The 6,329-nt window shown below is 52.3% G+C and overlaps 1 non-coding gene across 1 annotated transcript; it reads left to right on the forward strand.

Moving 5' to 3' along the window:
- Positions 1-469: 469 nt before the first annotated feature.
- On the forward strand, positions 470-552 carry trnal-cag (transfer RNA leucine (anticodon CAG)). The gene has a single exon. It is a non-coding gene; the product is annotated as a tRNA-Leu (tRNA).
- The last annotated feature ends 5,777 nt before the right edge of the window (positions 553-6,329 follow it).

Here is a 6,329-nt window from a genome sequence, read left to right on the forward strand (position 1 = left end):
GTTTCAGGGGTCAGTCTGGCTTGTGTTTCAGGGGTCAGTCCAGCCTGTGTTTCAGGGGTCAGTCTGGCCTGTGTTTCAGGGGTCAGTGCAGCCTGTGTTTCAGGGGTCAGTCTGGCCTGTGTTTCAGAGGTCAGTCTGGCCTGTGTTTCAGGGGTCAGTCTGGCCTGTGTTTCAGAGGTCAGTCTGGCCTGTGTTTCAGGGGTCAGTCTGGCCTGTGTTTCAGGGGTCAGCCTGGCCTGTGTTTCAGAGGTCAGTCTGGCCTGTGTTTCAGCGGTCAGTCCGGCCTGTGTTTCAGAGGTCAGTCTGGCCTGTGTTTCAGCGGTCAGTCCGGCCTATGTTTCAGGGATCAGTCTGACCTGTGTTTCAGGGATCAGTCTGACCTGTATTTCAGGGGTCAGTCCGGCCTGTGTTTCAGGGATCAGTGCGGCCTGTGTTTCAGAGGTCAGTGCGGCCCATGTTTCAGGGATCAGTCAGGATGGCCGAGCGGTCTAAGGCGCTGCGTTCAGGTCGCAGTCTCCTCTGGAGGCGTGGGATCGAATCCCACTTCTGACAGTCTTTACTTTTAATTACCAAGCGGAACTCATTTATTTTAAGATCAGCCATGATCTCATTGAATGGCGGAGCAGGCTCGAAGGGCCGAATGGCCTACTCCTGTTCCTATCTCTATGTTTCTATGTCCAGCTTGTGTTTCAGATGTCAGTCCAGCCTGTGTTTCAGGGGTCAGTCCGGCCTGTGTTTCAGAGGTCAGTCCGGCCTGTGTTTCAGGGGTCAGTCCGGCCTGTGTTTCAGGGGTCAGTCCGGCCTGTGTTTCAGTGGTCAGTCCAGCCTGTGTTTCAGGGGTCAGTCCAGCCTGTGTTTCAGGGGCCAGTCTGGCCTGTGTTTCAGGGGTCAGTCTAGCCTGTGTTTCAGGAGGTCAGTCCGGCCTGTGTTTCAGGGGTCAGTCTGGCCTGTGTTTCAGGGGTCAGTCTGGCCTGTGTTTCAGGGGTCAGTCTGGCTTGTGTTTCAGGGGTCAGTCTGGCCTTGTTTCAGGGGTCAGTCTGGCCTGTGTTTCAGGGGTCAGTCTGGCCTGTGTTTCAGGGGTCAGTCTGGCCTGTGTTTCAGGGGTCAGTCCGGCTTGTGTTTCAGGGATCAGTCTGGCCTGTGTTTCAGAGGTCAGTCTGGCTTGTGTTTCAGGGGTCAGTCCGGCCTGTGTTTCAGGGGTCAGTCTGGCCTGTGTTTCAGGGGTCAGTCCGGCCTGTGTTTCAGGGGTCAGTCTGGCCTGTGTTTCAGGGGTCAGTCTGGCCTGTGTTTCAGTGGTCTGTGCAGCCTGTGTTTCAGGGGTCAGTTTGGCCTGTGTTTCAGGGGTCAGTCTGGCCTATGTTTCAGGGGTCAGTCTGGCCTCTGTTTCAGGGGACAGTCCGGCCTCTGTTTCAGGGGACAGTCCGGCCTGTTTTTCAGGGGTCAGTGCGGCCTGTGTTTCAGGAGGTCAGTCCGGCCTGTGTTTCAGGAGGTCAATCCGGCCTGTTTTTCAGAAGATCAGTCTGGTCTGTGTTTCAGAGGTAAGTCTGGCCTGTTTTTCAGTGGGTCAGTCTGGCCTGTTTTTCAGGGGTCAATCCGGCCTGTGTTTCAGGAGGTCAATCCGGCCTGTGTTTCAGGAGGTCAATCCGGCCTGTGTTTCAGGGGTCAGTCTGGCCTGTGTTTCAGGGGTCAGTCTGGCCTGTGTTTCAGGGGTCAGTCTGGCCTGTGTTTCAGGGGTCAGTGCAGCCTGTGTTTCAGGGGTCAGTGTGGCCTGTGTTTCAGGAGGTCATTCGGCCTGTGTTTCAGGAGGTCAGTCCAGCCTGTGTTTCAGGAGGTCAGTGCGGTCTGCGTTTCAGGAATCGCCTTAAAACCCACCTCATTGACCACCCTTCCTTCTGTTGCTCGGCGCCCATTTTAGTCAATAAAGTGGCTCGGGGCGTCTTTCTACGTTAAAGACGCTGTATAAATGCATGTTGTCGTTGTCTAGTCTGACAGGAGGTGGCGGGGGGCTTAATTGCAGGGGATTTAATCCAGCTGACATTTCAGGGAACTGCTGCAAAACCGAGTATTAATTTTACCCGTAAGTGCTAAGACTGAAACGCCTCATCGCCGTGCACAGCTCCCCGCTCGCGCCCCGGCCGCAAACTCTTTTCCCGACACCCCGCTCCCCAGCAGTCCAGCAGGGCCCCCGGTGTGTGCTGCGCTAGGCCCCAACCCTTTAGTCAGGGGATGGAGGCCTGCAGTACCGCGGTGCTACGTGCCGACGCACTTGGCGCTGTTGCAGGTAGTGCGCGATATTAAACGGTAGCACCCCAGGAAGGAGGGGGACGCTTCCAGTAGTGCCCCACCTCCTGCTTGGGGCGCTACCACTCAATTTACGGCGGGGCGGGGGGGGGGGGCACTAATGTTTTCAGCGGAGTTAGTGCCTCAGGAGGGGGCGCCACCAAACTTTTCTCCCACAGGGGGAGAAATTCCCCTGAAGGGCATTTTGGGGCGCTAACCTTTTCAAACATTTGAGAAATTCCCATTTTGTTTGCTCCAAGAGGGAAGCGGCGCGCGAGGCGGGGAATGTCCCGATCCGGGGCGAAGAGCTCAGCAGCGCCACGTGTGGCCAAGCGTGGCGCTGCCGCGTTGCCGGGGCTCTTCCCTCAGGGTCGTGCCGGGCTGACCGATCGCGGCACTCAGCCCGCGTCCGGTGCTCGGAAATGTTTTTTTTTAAATGGCCAATTTTTTTCATGTCGGCCGGCCACCACGCCTTTAAGTGGCGCCCTGTGAGCGGCTGGACTCGCTGCTCGCGACCCCTGCGGCAGTCGGTAACTTCGCCCCGCGCTGCCGCGGGAGCACGAGTGCGAATTTTTCTCCCGGGGCGCTGCACCCCGGAGATGACGTCATGATCTCCGGGCGCAGGAGATTGGCGCGATACCCGGTAACGCCGCCGCTAACCTCCCGTGGAATTTCGCGGGAGACGTGGTTAGCACCTCGTGGTGGGGGTTGGGGGGGCCGAAAGCCATTGGGAATTTCGCCCCCAAAGTCTTAAGTTTATTTCTGTGAGTTAGTGAATTGTCTATTAAATAGAGGCATGGCAGGGCAGCTCAGTCCCATGGAATGCACATCCTGTGCCGTGTGGGGACTCCAGGACGCTTCCCATGTCCTGGACAACCATGTGTTCAGGAGGTGCCGTCAGCTGGAGGAGCTCGAGCTCCGGGTTTCGGAGCTTGAGCAGCAGCTGGCGTCACTGCGGTGCATCCGCGAGGCTGAGAGCTTCGCGGATAGCATGTTTCAGGAGGTGCTCACCCTGCAGCTAAGGAGTGCCCAGGCAGAGAGGGAATGGATGCCGGACAGAAGAAGAGGACCAGGCAGGCAGTGCAGGAGTCCCCTGAGTACATCTCGCTCTCCAACCAGTATTCTGTTCTGAATAGCGGTGAGGGCGATGGTTCCTCTGGGGAGTATTGCCAGAGCCAAGTCCGCGGCACCACGGGTGGCTCAGCTGTACAGGGGGGAGGAAGAAGAGTGGGAGAGCAATAGTGATAGGGGCTCCGATAGATAGGGGAGCAGACAGGCGTTTCTGAGGCCCTAGGCGTGACTCCAGGATGGTATGTTGCCTCCTTGGTGCCAGGGTTAAGGATGTCACTGAGCGGCTGCAGAACACTCTGAAGGCGGAGGGTGAACAGCCAGAGGTCGGGGTCCACATCAGTACCAACGACATAGGTAGAAAGAGGAATGAGGTCCTGCAGGCAGATTTTAGGGAGCTAGGAAAGAGATTAAAAAGCAGGACCTCAAAGGCAGTAATCTCCGGATTACTCCCGGTGCCATAAGCTAGTGAGTACAGAAACAGGAGGATAGAGCAGATGAATGCGTGGCTGGAGAGATGGTGCAGGAGGGAGGGCTTTAGATTCCTGGGGCATTGGGGCCGGTTCTGGGGGAGGTGGGACCTGTACAGGCTGGACGGGTTGCACCTCCAGAAGGCCGGAACCAATATCCTCATGGGGTTGGGGTGGGGTGGGGGGTTTGCAAGTGCTGTTGGGGAGGGTTTAAACTAATTTGGCAAGGGGGTTGGGCACCAGGATGTAACATTAGAAAGGGGAAATAAAGTGCTCAAAGGATTGGGAGAGACAGAGAGCGCTAACATAAGAAATGGTAAGGTATTAGGTGGGGTCAAACTAAGAGAGAATACAGGATGGTCTAAGATGGGTTTACAGTGTATGTATGTGAACACACAAAGCATAGTAAACAAGGTAAGTGAGCTACAGGCACAAATAGCCACATGGGAATATGATGTTGTGGCAATAATTGAGAACTGGCTCAAAAAAGGGTATTAAATATTCCTGATTATAAGGTGTTCAGGAAAGATAGGGAAGGAAAGATGGGAGGTGGTTTGGCAGTTTTGGTTAAGGAGAATGTTACAGTGCTGGAGAGGGAGGATGTCCTGGAGGGGTTAAGGGACATAATCTATTTGGTTAGAGTTAAGAAATAATAGAGGTGCCATTACAGTACTAGGTGTATTCTATAGACCAGCAAATAGTGGGAAAGATATGGAGGAGCAAAGTTGCAGAGAAATTACAGAGAGGTGCAAGAACTATAGAGTAGTGATAATGGGGGACTTCAGCTATCCTAATATAGACTGGAATTGTAATAGTATAAAGGGCAGAGAGGGGGAAGAATTTCTGAAATGTGTTCAGGAGAACTTTCTTGATCAGGATTTTTCCGGCCTGGCGAGGGAGGAGGCATTGCTGGATCTGGTTCTGGGGAATGAGTTGGGTCAAGTGGAGCAAGTGTCAGTAGGGGAATATTTAGGGAACAGTGATCATAGTATCATAAGGTTTAGACTAGCTATGGAAAAGGACAGGGAGCAATCTAGAGTAAAAATGTTTAACTGGGGAAAGGCCAATTTCAGTGGGATGAGAACGGATCTGGCCCGGGTAAACTGGAGTCAAAGATTGGCAGACAAAACAGTAGTGGAACAATGGGCTGCCTTTAAAGAGGAAATAGTTCGGGTACAGTTGAGGTACATTCCCACTAGGGGGAAAGGCAGGGCAACTAAAGTCAGGGCTCTCTGGATGACAAAAGAGATAAAGAATATGATGAAGCAGAAAAAGACAGATGTCAGGTCGAGAATACATCTGAGAATCAGGCTATATATAGAAAGGTCAGAGGAGAAGTGAAAAAGAAAATAAGAGGGGCAAAGAGAGGGTATGAGAATAGAATGGCAGCCAACATAAAAGGTAATCCAAAAGTCCTAAATAGTAAAAGGGTAGTAAGAGGAGGGCTAGGGCTGATTAGGGACCAAAAAGGAGACCTACGCATGGAGGCAGAGGGTATGGCTTGCCACTGCTTTTCTTGATATATATTAATGACTTGGATGTGGGTGTACAGGGCACAATTTCAAAATTTTCAGATGACACAAAACTTGGAAGTATAGTGAACAGTGAGGAGGATAGTGATAGACTTCAAGAGGACATAGACTGTCTGGTGGAATGGGCGGACATGTGGCAGATGAAATTTAATGCAGAAAAGTGCAAAGTGATACATTTTGGTAGAAAGAATGAGGAGAGGCAATATAAACTGAAGGGTACAATCCTAAAGTGGGTGCATGAACAGAGAGATCTGGGGGTATATGTACACAAATCGTTGAAGGTGGCAGGGCAGGTTGAGAAAGCAGTTTAAAAGGCTTACGGGATCCTGGGCTTCATAAATAGAGGCATTGAGTACAATAGTGTGGAAATTATGATGAACCTTTATAAAACACTGGTTCGGCCCCACCTGGAGTATTGTGTCCAATTCTGGGCACCACACTTTAGAAAGGATGTGAAGACCTTAGAGAGGGTGCAGAAAAGATTTATGAGATTGATTCCAGGAATGAGGGACTTCAGTTACATGGATAGACTGGAGAAGCTGGGGTTATTCTCCTTAGAGCAGAGAAGGTTGAGAGGAGGTTTGATAGAGGTGTTCAAAATCATGAGGTGTCTGGACAGAGTAGATAGAGAGAAACTGTTCATATTGGCGGAAGGGTCGAGAACCAGAGGACACAGATTTAAGGTGATTGGCAGAAGAACCAAAGGCGACATGAGGAAAAACTTTTTTACGCAGCGAGTGGTTAGGATCTGGAATGCACTGCCTGAAAGGGTGGTGGAGGCGGACTCAATCGTGGCTTTCAAAAGGGAATTGGATAAGTACCTGAAGGAAAACAATTGCAGGGCTCCGGGTAAAATGTGGGGGAGTGGGACTAGCTGAGAGTCGGCATGGGCTCGATGGGCCGAATGGCCTTCTTCCATGCTGTAACCTTTCTACGATTCTATGATTCCCCGTAAATGCATCTCTGCTATTCGCCTCAA

The sequence above is a fragment of the Somniosus microcephalus genome, unplaced genomic scaffold (genome assembly GCF_052327205.1).
Source record: "Somniosus microcephalus isolate GS21.2 unplaced genomic scaffold, FLI_Smic_1.0 unresolved_chr4, whole genome shotgun sequence".
Taxonomy (NCBI): domain Eukaryota; kingdom Metazoa; phylum Chordata; class Chondrichthyes; order Squaliformes; family Somniosidae; genus Somniosus; species Somniosus microcephalus.